This window comes from Poecilia mexicana, unplaced genomic scaffold, assembly GCF_051168715.1.
Source record: "Poecilia mexicana isolate PSO_F unplaced genomic scaffold, ASM5116871v1 scaffold_15, whole genome shotgun sequence".
Lineage (NCBI taxonomy): Eukaryota > Metazoa > Chordata > Actinopteri > Cyprinodontiformes > Poeciliidae > Poecilia > Poecilia mexicana.
In genome coordinates, this window is record NW_028263384.1 from 9993043 (window position 1) to 10004542 (window position 11500).

Consider the following 11500-nt stretch of genomic DNA (forward strand, 5'->3'; position numbering starts at 1 on the left):
CCCACTGGTATGCATGGGGAGAAGATGTGATCTCCATGCAGAAACCCACACAAGCAGGAGGCAGGCAGAATCATGTGAAAAGTAGTTGTAGATGTGGTTTGAGTTTGGAAAAAAAAAACTGCAAGAAACATAGTGAACAAAGGATCTAACATATCCAAACAAAAAGAAAGAAAAATACAAGGCAGCAACAAGAACTATGGCAGGGAAACCTTATAGCGGAGGATGTGAACTGACAACATATCCAATGGATCTGGAACAGGTGAGTGTGATTAAATAAGCTTGAATTTAGACAGTGGTGGAAAATGTCTAGAAACGACACATGCATTGTGTAAACTAGGCAAAGAAACACACTCGAGAACTAAAAATGCAGGATAATCACTGGCAAACAAACAAGCATAAAACATTCATTTATAAGACATGAGTGAATAGAAGAATGTAGTTCTAAAGTGGCAGAAAGTCAAATAAGCGACCAATAACATCAGAGGCATACTTAGGTTGAAGTTTTTATTATCAATTGTCCCTCAAAATAAGCTTATAATTGCAGAAGAGAAGTGCAGCTGCTTCAGTGTTTCCTCTCTTGCACGCTGATGCTATTGTATTCCCCATGCACGTTTATGTTCCCACTGTGAATAATGTTTACCGTCTCTGCCACGGGCGCTTCTATTTCGCCGCACGTAAATAAAGTGAAACACGTACCAGCTGTTTTCAAGCCCCGAATTAAAACGGCTTTTATCAACGTTTCTTTCTCCGTCTGAGGAAACGCTGAATCGAGTGCGGCTCTTTTTAAGCGCGTTGCAAGCGAAGGCGAACAAAGTGGCCGTGGCCTTTGCTGTGATTTCGCGTCTTGTATGAAATCACCCTGCGCCTGATTTCCTCCGCGGAGCTCTGGCAAACACGCCTCGCCTTGCTCTCCGCTCTTCAAACACAAGAGCACTTGAAAAGCTGATTTCCTGCTCCTCAGAGGGAGCAGGTTTCTTTTGTCGACTGAGGAGCCGGGTCAAAACAATAATTGTTGGCAAATTATGCCGGGAAATATACGACGCTCATTTGATTTGCATGTCATTTTGCGCGGGTCCGCTCCTCGGGCCTTCTTGGCTGTTCGCGGCGCTGCATTAGAGCTTTATCAAATGTTTATGAGGGCAAATCAATTTCATTTCCTGGGTGTAGCAGAGTGTATGTTTGTGTGTGTGAGAGAGAGAGAGAGAGAGAAAGGGATAGCACACTGCAACCCTGCATTACTGCATGTTATGTGAAGGGCCAGGCTTCTCCCCCTGCCTAATGGGATTAAAGACATTAACAAACTGTTTACAAAATGAGGGAGGACCTCTGTGCTTTTGCCTCACCCCCCATCTCTCTATCTTTGTCTTCCACGGTGTCTACTGTTTTCACTCCTTCCCTCCGTCTCTGATCCCTAATCTGCGAGACGGCCCAAGAAAGTGCCTTGGGGCTGAATATAAATGAGCGCAGCTGCCCAGTATGGATTACTGGGCACTCTCCATGAGCAAATTCATACAAACGCAGGCTTGCTCAGAGAAAACAGTACGTGTAAACACAGAAGGCTACGCGTCGACATATGTCAGTGCACGCCCAGCGATTGCTGACACATGTATTTTCCTAGCATATGCCATTCCACAAATTTATTGCACACACACATGTACACTGAGGCCGAGAGACAAATGCTCAGACTGTAGGGTCCAGTAGCAGACATATGCTGCGGCACACCCACTAATTTATTTATCTTTTTTATTGTGGAACAGGAACATGTGTGCGAATGGCCTGTATATTGCTATCAGAGGGGTGTGTGCTCCAGACATATGTCATCTGTCAATGAGAAATGGCGTTATGGAGCCAGCTCAACTAAACAGATTGATCGAGCGTAATGATGAAAAGGTCTCTGTTGGTTTACTATTATTGAGTTTATTTGATAGGGACAGACACACGTCGACATGGACAAACTGAGCAGAACAGCAGTCCCATGTTTGCGTCATAGTGCAATAGCAACAGCTAATTCGCAGCACTTGTCCCTAGACTGACTTTTACACAGTACCTCTTAAAATTGAAGTGATATTAGTCTAAAATAGCACAACATAATGTTGACAACATCTACAAACAAACAGTGAATCATAAAACATTAAAAATGGATACAGTTCTCTTTTTGACATAACCAGAGTTTTGTTTGTTTTTTTGAACTTACTAAAACTAGCTACGGACTTTAAATCAACAGGAAGTGAGCTCCAAACTGCAGATCCTCTCACGAATAAGAGCACTTTGAGCAAAAGTGGTTCTTTGAAAGGCAACCTTACAATTTCCATCTAGTAGATCCGCTCTTGCCCTGCAGTCTCTGTATGCAAACCCTTAATGGGGTAGGTGCAAGTCTACCTAAACACTTAAAAATTTATTTTTATAGATTATAATTTATAAAATTGGGAAAGTCCAAAGTGTCAAATATAGCCAAAATGTGACAATGATGGAATCTGATTGGCTTTTGATATAAAACCTTTAAAACCTGATTATAGAGACTTCCTAATGGTTTGAGTATAGTTTGACCTACTGTCTGAGACCAGACAGTAGCTTCATAGGAAAAATGTGAGAGGATCATTGAATTCAAAAACATCTCTGCACAGTGAAGTGTTAAACAATTTCTAATAATGTTTATTAGACAGTTTATATTTGATCTTATAGTTTTGCTGATTTTATCAACATGGCTCCTAAAAATGCCCAATTGGGTCCCCATTGATCTGGATATGCAAGGACTGTAATGTAGTTTTCTTTATTGAAGAGCAAATGCACTTTGTTAGCAACGATGATAATCTCTTTATTGACAGAGTAGTTTGACCTGAATGCCCAAAGTTGCTTAACAAAAAGCATTCATAACTCAACTAATTTGCCGTTTAGTTAAACTCCACCGTAAACCTGAATGTCATTTCACCCCTTGCATCACAAAACTTACCCCTTAACTTAGCTAAAGGTCTTCTGATATGCTTACTGTGGCTATTAATTAGCATCGATCCAAATAGCAATATAGCCATGGTCAAACAATTTTCTTTTTAAAGTATTTTGACACCTCATCCAGGATTTGAATGTTCATTTTAATGCATACCAATGCTTTTTGTTTGTTTCTCTGAGATCACTGTTTAAAATATTGTGTTTAAATTCAATTTCTCCATTTAGACATACTGATTACAAACAATTTTGGCATACTGATGTAGACTTACTATGTTTTAAGTCAACTATTTGGGAACAACATATTTGATAGTATAGTGGCAATACTTAATCATAAATCTAAATGAGTAGTATACGTTAGGCAGGATATTTTTATTTTGATAACTGTTAACATGAAACATACAGGCATGTTTTGTCACCTATGTTTATGTGCTGTTTTATATTAATCAATCCCGGCTGATTTAGAGTTAATATTGCATGGTCTTACATGCTGTACATGTAAGCACAATGTAACAGCAGAATCAGGTATTTAGATGATTTAGCTTTGGTGATGTCCTTTAAATGAAATCAGACTTACATGGCGCTTTGCTAGGACTCTTGAAGATGTTTCACATGAAATCTGTCATTTCCATTCACACGCAGACATGCCAGATGATGACAAACTGCTTGACTGACCAACACCAGGCTAAGTGGGTGTCTTATTCAAGGACACAACGACAGAGGAGGGCAGAGTGGGAATCGAGCCAGCGACCCGCCGATTGCAGGGTGAACTTCTGTCGCCACTATCTACCTTGATTGACACGCGTTCTTGAGTATGGAACGCCACCTTCCCATCACCCTAATCTTTCACTTTCTCCACAGATTTTCTGTCAGATTCAAGACAGGACTCTGGCTGGTCCACTCCGAAAGATTAATATATTCATACCCTTGAAGCTTTTCAAGGGTATGAATAGTTTGGGTCTTAACTGAATGTGTAATCACTGAAAACAGATGTTGCAGATGTTGTCTGTCGAATATTTAACCACTAATCAAATATAGAACCATATTTGGTCCTATAAGTAGGGCTGGGGTAGGAACAACCCTAGAAAGTGAGGTTAAAGTTGATATTGATAATAGGAGGAAAAACAAGCTAAAAATTCACTCCCTAATTAATATTTATGCTTCGAGTCCAGAATTTAACCAGTTTTCTTTTGCTGTTTTGGATGAATCAAACAGGAAACTTTCATGGATGGACAATTTATATAACTTACTCCTCCTCGATCTTACAGTTTGCCCCAGCTCTGTCAGGCAACCTTCTGTAATGGGTCAGAAATTAGCTGGATGTTGTGGCAGTATCACACCTCCATCTAGCGGTAGAGGGAAGTACTGCTAACAAATGTGTACAACACAAGAAGTACGTTTCTGCTCGGAATATCTAATGAATTGCTGAGTTGTTTATTTGTTTTTTGTTAATATCTGTTGCATTAAGTTATGTTAAAGGTTCAGGTTCTTATAATTCCTGCAGACACAGGGTGACAGGTATGGGAAGCTTCCTATTTGTTCTCCATATAACAACCAAATATGGTTTAATAGGGTTTAGTAGATGAAATTGCTGGAATGTAATGGCATATTGATTATATTGAAATTATGTTATGTAAAGTATTTATTTCACTTTTAATATGGAGGAGCTCAGGCTTATTTGACTTAAAAAAAAGGACCGATATGCTGAGAGTAGATGAACTATATTATGATCAGAATTACCAAGAGGTGGTCTAGTTCTAGCAGAATATCCTTCTTTAATATTGCCATAACATTTATCTGAGATGTACTGGAAAAACCAGGCAGAAACTTGTTTTAACTGCAGTGATTAACATCTCCAAGGATGAACATAGGCGAATCTGGCTTACTCTGAAGATGATGGTGGACGCAGTCCAAGATTTGAGTTGCTGCTCTTGTTGCATTAGCGCTGGGCGATACATAAATTACGCACACAGAGATCTTGGTAAACTCTCTTGAGAGGCTGCATGGTCACAGAGTGACACATAGCAGCTCCGAGTCGGGGTGACATACTCTGTCTCTGACAGCGATGTTTAGGCATAAGTTGATGTGGATGTGAGAAGGTGGATTCACTGAAACCACTGCAGCAGTGAGGGAGGAAAAGGCAGGAAAAAATTGAAGGGAACCAATGAGAGAGGATAGTAATTTACCGTTTGTCTCCACTGAGAAAATCATCGCGTTGGGTGGGAAACGGCTCACACACCACTTAAAAAGCGGCATTTGTCAGCACACACACAGGATGCTGCGTTCAGGAACGCAGCATCAAGCGGTGAACACTGAACAAATGGGTCCGGTGGCTAACAAACACAGAAGTCAGGGTAAAAGAATCTAGAAGCTGAAACAATTGAAACACAGAGATGAATGAAAGCTAGAAAACAATAATTCAACAGAACATGACTGAACAGTAAAGTGCAGAGAATGCAAAACACACACAGAATCACAAAAATAACAGGTTGGATTGACAAGTGTGTCTTGTTGTGTAGCTCTTTTAGTTTCATCACCATTACATCTGTTTTTCTCCAGACAGATGATAGCCTTTCTTCAGCCAGCTTATTGGCAGTGCACAGCTGCCGATGTTGGGGTCAGCGGTTTTATTCGCTTCTTTTAACAACCAAAGAAAACTCTTGCACTTTGTCTGGCACTTCATTAAATTGATTTGAAACCATGGGAACTTTGTGATGTTTAGTAGTTAACTACCTGTATACTGTTTTAAAACCCTGATAAACATCAGTACAGCAAACCAACTCATAGCTAATGTCAATAGAATCCATCTTTTTGCCTCCCTCGCCAAAACAATCATCTTAAAGAGGAAATGTATATGCAAACACAGAAGGTTTGCGAAAAAAGACACCAAACATCAAGTGAATAATTCTAATTTTCACTACAGATGCTCTCCACATCTGTCAAAGAGACAAACTAAATGATTCAAACGGACTTTTCACTGATTTATTTTTCTATAAAGCTGTAAAATATTGAGGTAAATTCAGAAAAATGCAAAGACTACTCAGAGTGGGGTTGTGACTGTAACTTGGGCTCGTCACAGCACCTACAGTGACAAGGTTAACCTGAATGGTTACTGGGATGGCAATAAATGAATCGATTTACGCTGCGAGTCGAATGCCAAGGTGACCCAGGCAACTCTGGGTGTACATGCAATCTTTGTTTTCTCTCCGCGATCTCTTTCTGGCTGATATTGGGAGAAGAGTTCAGCTGGAAGAAATCATTTAACAAAGCAAGGCCTATCTTCTCCCTGAGCAGACACAGGAAAGGCCACCACTTTCCTCCTGTGCATCCACTGTACTTTGTCCTCCGTCCTCGTCGTGTTAGTCTTCCCTCCGTGTGCACTTCCTCTCGTTGTGCTGCGTCAGCCGCACCTTAGGGAACAGGTCAAGGTGGGTTTGTTTCAGCTTCATGGAAAGCTGATCTTGAGATAGAAACCGCAAAGACGGGAGAGGAATGTGGATCGTAGGATGCAGAAATTAGGCGAGTTCACTGAGATGAAGCTAGGTCTTTACAGTGTCTTACTAAAATAATCACATCCCTTTTAGTCTTTCTTTATGTTTGTCAGTAACAGCCATTATCCTAGGGGTGTTTGGGTTGTTTATTTCTTTATTTATTTTTTTTGCTCGACCGAGATCTCATATTGGTTCACTGTGCTGTTAATTCGGACTTTTCTTTAGTATTTCCCCGTGATTATTATTTATTTCCTTCTCACTTCCTTCATGTTTATTCGTCTCGTTCCCTCAGCCGGCCTGTTTGCTTCCTTCTCTTTCTTCGCACCTGCAACCAGTTCCAATCAGCCATGTGTTTCTTATCCAGTATTCAAGACTCCTAGTATTTAAAGGTTCACAGGTTTAGGTTTGTGTTTTTTGTGCCCACTAAACCATAGAACATATAAAACAATTACGGTAAAGGAAAACACTGGATGTTTAGATTGTTTCCATGCTAAATCTATCAATAGACAAACTCATTTTTACTTTGGGCCATATCAAGACCACAAATGTCCTTAAGGACCGGTTCTATATTTATAAAACTAACCCATTAACAATCTGATTTAATATTAATAAATAGTTGCCTCTGTATTCTTTGGATCCGTCTTTTCATGATGTTTTTGGCAGCATATAGACATTAAAAAACACAACTTCATATTGAAGGTTCTATTCATGTGGCTTTCTAGAGTCTGCAGGGCCACATAAATACTTATGGTGGCCCAGATTTGGCCCCCCAGCCTTGAGTTTGACACATAAAATCTATATTATGACTTCAGTGTTGTAATTCTAACTTAATAGTGACGCAAGTTAGCTTCTGGAATCCAAATCAGAAAACCTTCGATCCATTTCTGTGTGTGTGTGTGTGTGTGTGTGTGTGTGTGTGTGTGTGTGTGTGTGTGTGTGTGTGTTTTGTGGTGTCAGCCAAATGCAGTGTGATCTAACAGCAGCTGACAGGCAGGTTCGAGGCCTCTCTCCAGGGTCCTGTGTGTGTTTGTGTATGTGTCTGTGCCCTGCTCTGGTGGTGTGTGCTAACTGGAAGCTCTGCGGGACTTGCAGCAGGTCCTCTGCAGTTGCACATGTGCACACAAACACACACACGCACACACACCGAATCAGCTCAACAGTGGGGCGATCCGTTAGCCTTTCTACATTTAACATGAGTCCAGTCTGCAGCCTCTTACTTATTCATTCGTCTCCACGTCCTCCTCAGCCGCTTCTCGCCTGCACTAACCTGTAACGACAGCTGCGCTATGGCCAACGGAGACCTGTCCGACTCCTCCGTCTCGCCCGACGTCAGAAGAAAATGCCACCGAAGAGCTGTGCCTGCATCTTTTTTTTTTTAATAATTTTTCTTAGATGAAGAAGAGAAAAAAGTGTGCAGGATCAATAGAAGTGTACAACAGAAGGGCATGATGCGTGTAAAGGGGAAGTCAATGACGTGCCCACTGGTGTGTGAGCGTGTTATTCACCTGGACAGGATGGGGACCAAAAGAAAAAGACAGATCCCTTTGATTCTCAGGAGAAATTCTGAGAATAAACAAAGACTGTTCAGAATACAGAATCCAGCTCAAAGAGTGAATCTACACTTCAACGTGCAAACACAATGCAAGGCAGCAGATTTTTGAATAGTTTTAAAGTTTGGCATGTGGTTGTCAAACAAGAACAAGGACTAACTTTATTTTTTATCAGGAGAAAATCTCTCTCCTTGTCCACATATTATCACATCTGAGGTTGCCGTCTTTCTGTTTTAGCAGGTTTAATGTCTCTCAATCTTGTGCATCTGACCAGCATCCAGCTTATGATACTGAGACAGTGTGACAGCCACTTTCATCCCCTCTCAACATACAACCCTTCCCCCCCACTCTACCCCTTGCAGATGATAGATGACATGTTTGCTGCCCTGTGACAGACCTGCAACATTCACCTGCAGCCAACATGCCCAAAAATGGAGAGGTTGGATGAGCCGTGAGGCAGCTTGGGTCAGAGGTTCTTGAGGCCGGACATGAGACAGATACAGAGATAGACAAGGCACCGAAGGGTGAGCAGACGGACGGACGGTAGGATGGATGCATCGATACTGAGACGAGAAAAAATTAAATTACATATTTTCCAAAAAAAGTGGTGCAGGCAACCCCAAAAACTAAGCTTTCCTCACTTTGCTTAACTCCAGCAGTCATTGAGCGAGAGCCAGGGTACTTTCTGGACATCCATCACAGGCCAACACAGAGAAAACTCTACAAATACACACTCACACCTGTAGACAATGTAGAGAGGCCAGTTAACCTAAAAGTTGTACTTTCTAACTGTTGGTGGAAATCTGAGGACCCAGAGAGAGAAAACCAATGCACAGAGAAAACATCCAATCTCCATGCAGAATTCAAACCAAGGAGCTTCTTGCTAGTTGCTGAATAACTACATTTAGGCAACTTTTCAGACTTTGTTTTGTAGCTTCCTCAGCACTGATTAAAAAAAGAAGCAATTATTTTATTTTTTCCATGTCCACTCTATTTGTCTTATTTAAAGGATGAGCAGAGATTCTTCAGCAGCCACTTCTGGCCCTCAGGCCATTTTCTATCCTTTATTTTTTGCCCATATGTGTGGCTCAGGCCCTTTTTGCATTAATGGTGAATGGTCTAGTAGGGTGTTGCTACGGCTGAAGTGTTGCAGGATCGCCTTTGCTGGAGCGACAAGGCTGGGCAGCTCTCTCCTCCCTGCTCCTTAATGTGACGAGATGTGCCTAACATTCCACATAAGAGACTTCACGCATATGTGTGGATACAAACGCATCTGAGGCGTGCACAGACGGGAAACACAGACAATTACACGTACAAAAAGGAGACGACCACTAAGAATTTTCCTCATTATTTTGCTGCGTATCATTGTGTTTCCTCTGCTGCTACGATTGCATGGCATGGCGGAGAGCATCCATGCGTCCTCCAACAGACGTTTCCTTGACATCCAAGTTGCATTATTCATTCAGACGCCTTGTTGTTGGCATCTCGCTGTCTACATTCACTCACCTACTTTTCCTGAGTTGACATGATAAAAATACAGTAGAAGTAAAATTTCCCAGCAGAGCATTGATTAGTTGTTAGAAGTATTATTTTAAATCAGTTGTATTAGCTTGTGGCTAGCATGTTCAAGGTTTTTTAAATTCAACCCACATTGGTTGTTTGTTTTACTGCCCATACATTATGAGAATAGTGAAATATGGAAACTGTCAGAGTTGACACCTATCAACACAGATTAAATAACACAGGAAAGACGAGAGAAAGTTAGATTCTGAATACTCGCGAGGAGAACAGACAGAGATGTGCTGTCAGTTACAAATCTACTGCTCTGAAAGCACATTTGCCTGCCCCTCTCTTTTTATTGTCTTTAGGATCCCTAATCACAGAGAGCGCTGTAACTCTAAAGGGAGGGGAGGAAAAACACTTCATCACAAGTTACAGCGCCAATGATTGTCACTAACAACACAACCTATCTTAACCTAGATTCCCCAGTTCCAGGGTCAAACAGAGCAAGTTCTACATCTTCATGGCGATGGTTTTACAGCTATCTAAGAGGTCAAAAAGCAGGCCGTTCTGTGAAGAACTGCTGTCACTGCTCTTCATCAGAGAGGCCCTCTGAGAAAGGAAATCAGAATGATTAACAATACAGAAGCATTTCTTAAAAGACATGACTAAACAAATAAGAGTACATAAGGTAAGAACATTATAAAAGTATAACAAATAGTTGATAATAATACAATTTACCTAACAGAAACGGATTAGAATTAGCTAAGCCAAGATGTTTAAGTCAACCATTAATCGTTCATCTTCTTGTGATATGAAACGCAAAGCTATGGAAATCATAGCTTTGCTGCTAGAACAGCAAAGCTATGATGTTCATATGCTGTTGTGACTGAAAATTTGTTAGAAATGTCAGTAGACTTGTGATTGAGAGAGATTCTGTGTTGGAAGAAGAATTGAAATCCAATCTAATTTTATTTAAACCCGATTTCAACTACATTAGCTATACCGCCAATGCTAAATTTGCTAACAGGAATAGCATTTGAGGCTGTCATTAGTAAATAGTACACCATACATCTTAGCTGGGGTTGTCAGGGAAGAGGTTTACATCCCACCGGGCTAGAATAGATTTAAAATGTTCATAACTATCTTTGTACCATTTTTTTTTTTTTTTTGTCTTAGCTGGGTTAGCGATAGTGGTAAAGCTGCAGTTAAAGATGCTAGTAAGCTAAACTTCTTAACCCTGAGGTACCAATGAACAGAACATCTCAGCTGAGGTTCTAAGGCAAATAAGTAGTATTCAACTGTACTTGAATACAAATTAGATGTTTATTACCATTTCACTGATGTTTTATGCCTTAATCAAAAATACTAGTTGTTGGGTTCTTTTTTGAAGCGGATGTGTAAGTTTACTTAATGATTGGTTAGAATTGAACTAATTTTGTTAGTATATTTTAAAGTTGTTTTCATTTTAATTATGAACTAAAACTTTGTGTAGCAGTTAAACAAAGAGAATTTTTATTTGGAAGTAGACCGATCGATTAAAATAAATTGTACTTTTAAAAGAAATTAAACACGTGCGTCCTTAAGTATTCCCTGACTTTTCTTACTTAAGCATTTTTTAAAGATCCACACTTAAAGTAAAAAGAGAAACATTTGAATATTGTAACCTCTAATTGTTCAATAACTGGAAAGATAGTCATAAAAATGTTTAAATAATACCGTTGTGTTTTTTTTTTTCTTTTATCAAAGACAATAAATCTGTATTAAAGCTGCACACAGAGAACCTCTTGCTGTGCTCGGGGGCAGACTCACCGTCGGCCTTTTCCCAAAGCAGAGGTGATGTGTCCTGGTCCACTAATGTCAACATCGCAGCAACCATCGGAGGACTGTCAAACACACTAACACACAACCTTTTCCAGCTAACCCTAACACAGTAAGTGTGTGTGATTATGTGTGTGCCCGAAATGCCAAGTGCTCGCCTGTCCCCTCTCAGTACTTCCTCCCGTATGTTGCCTT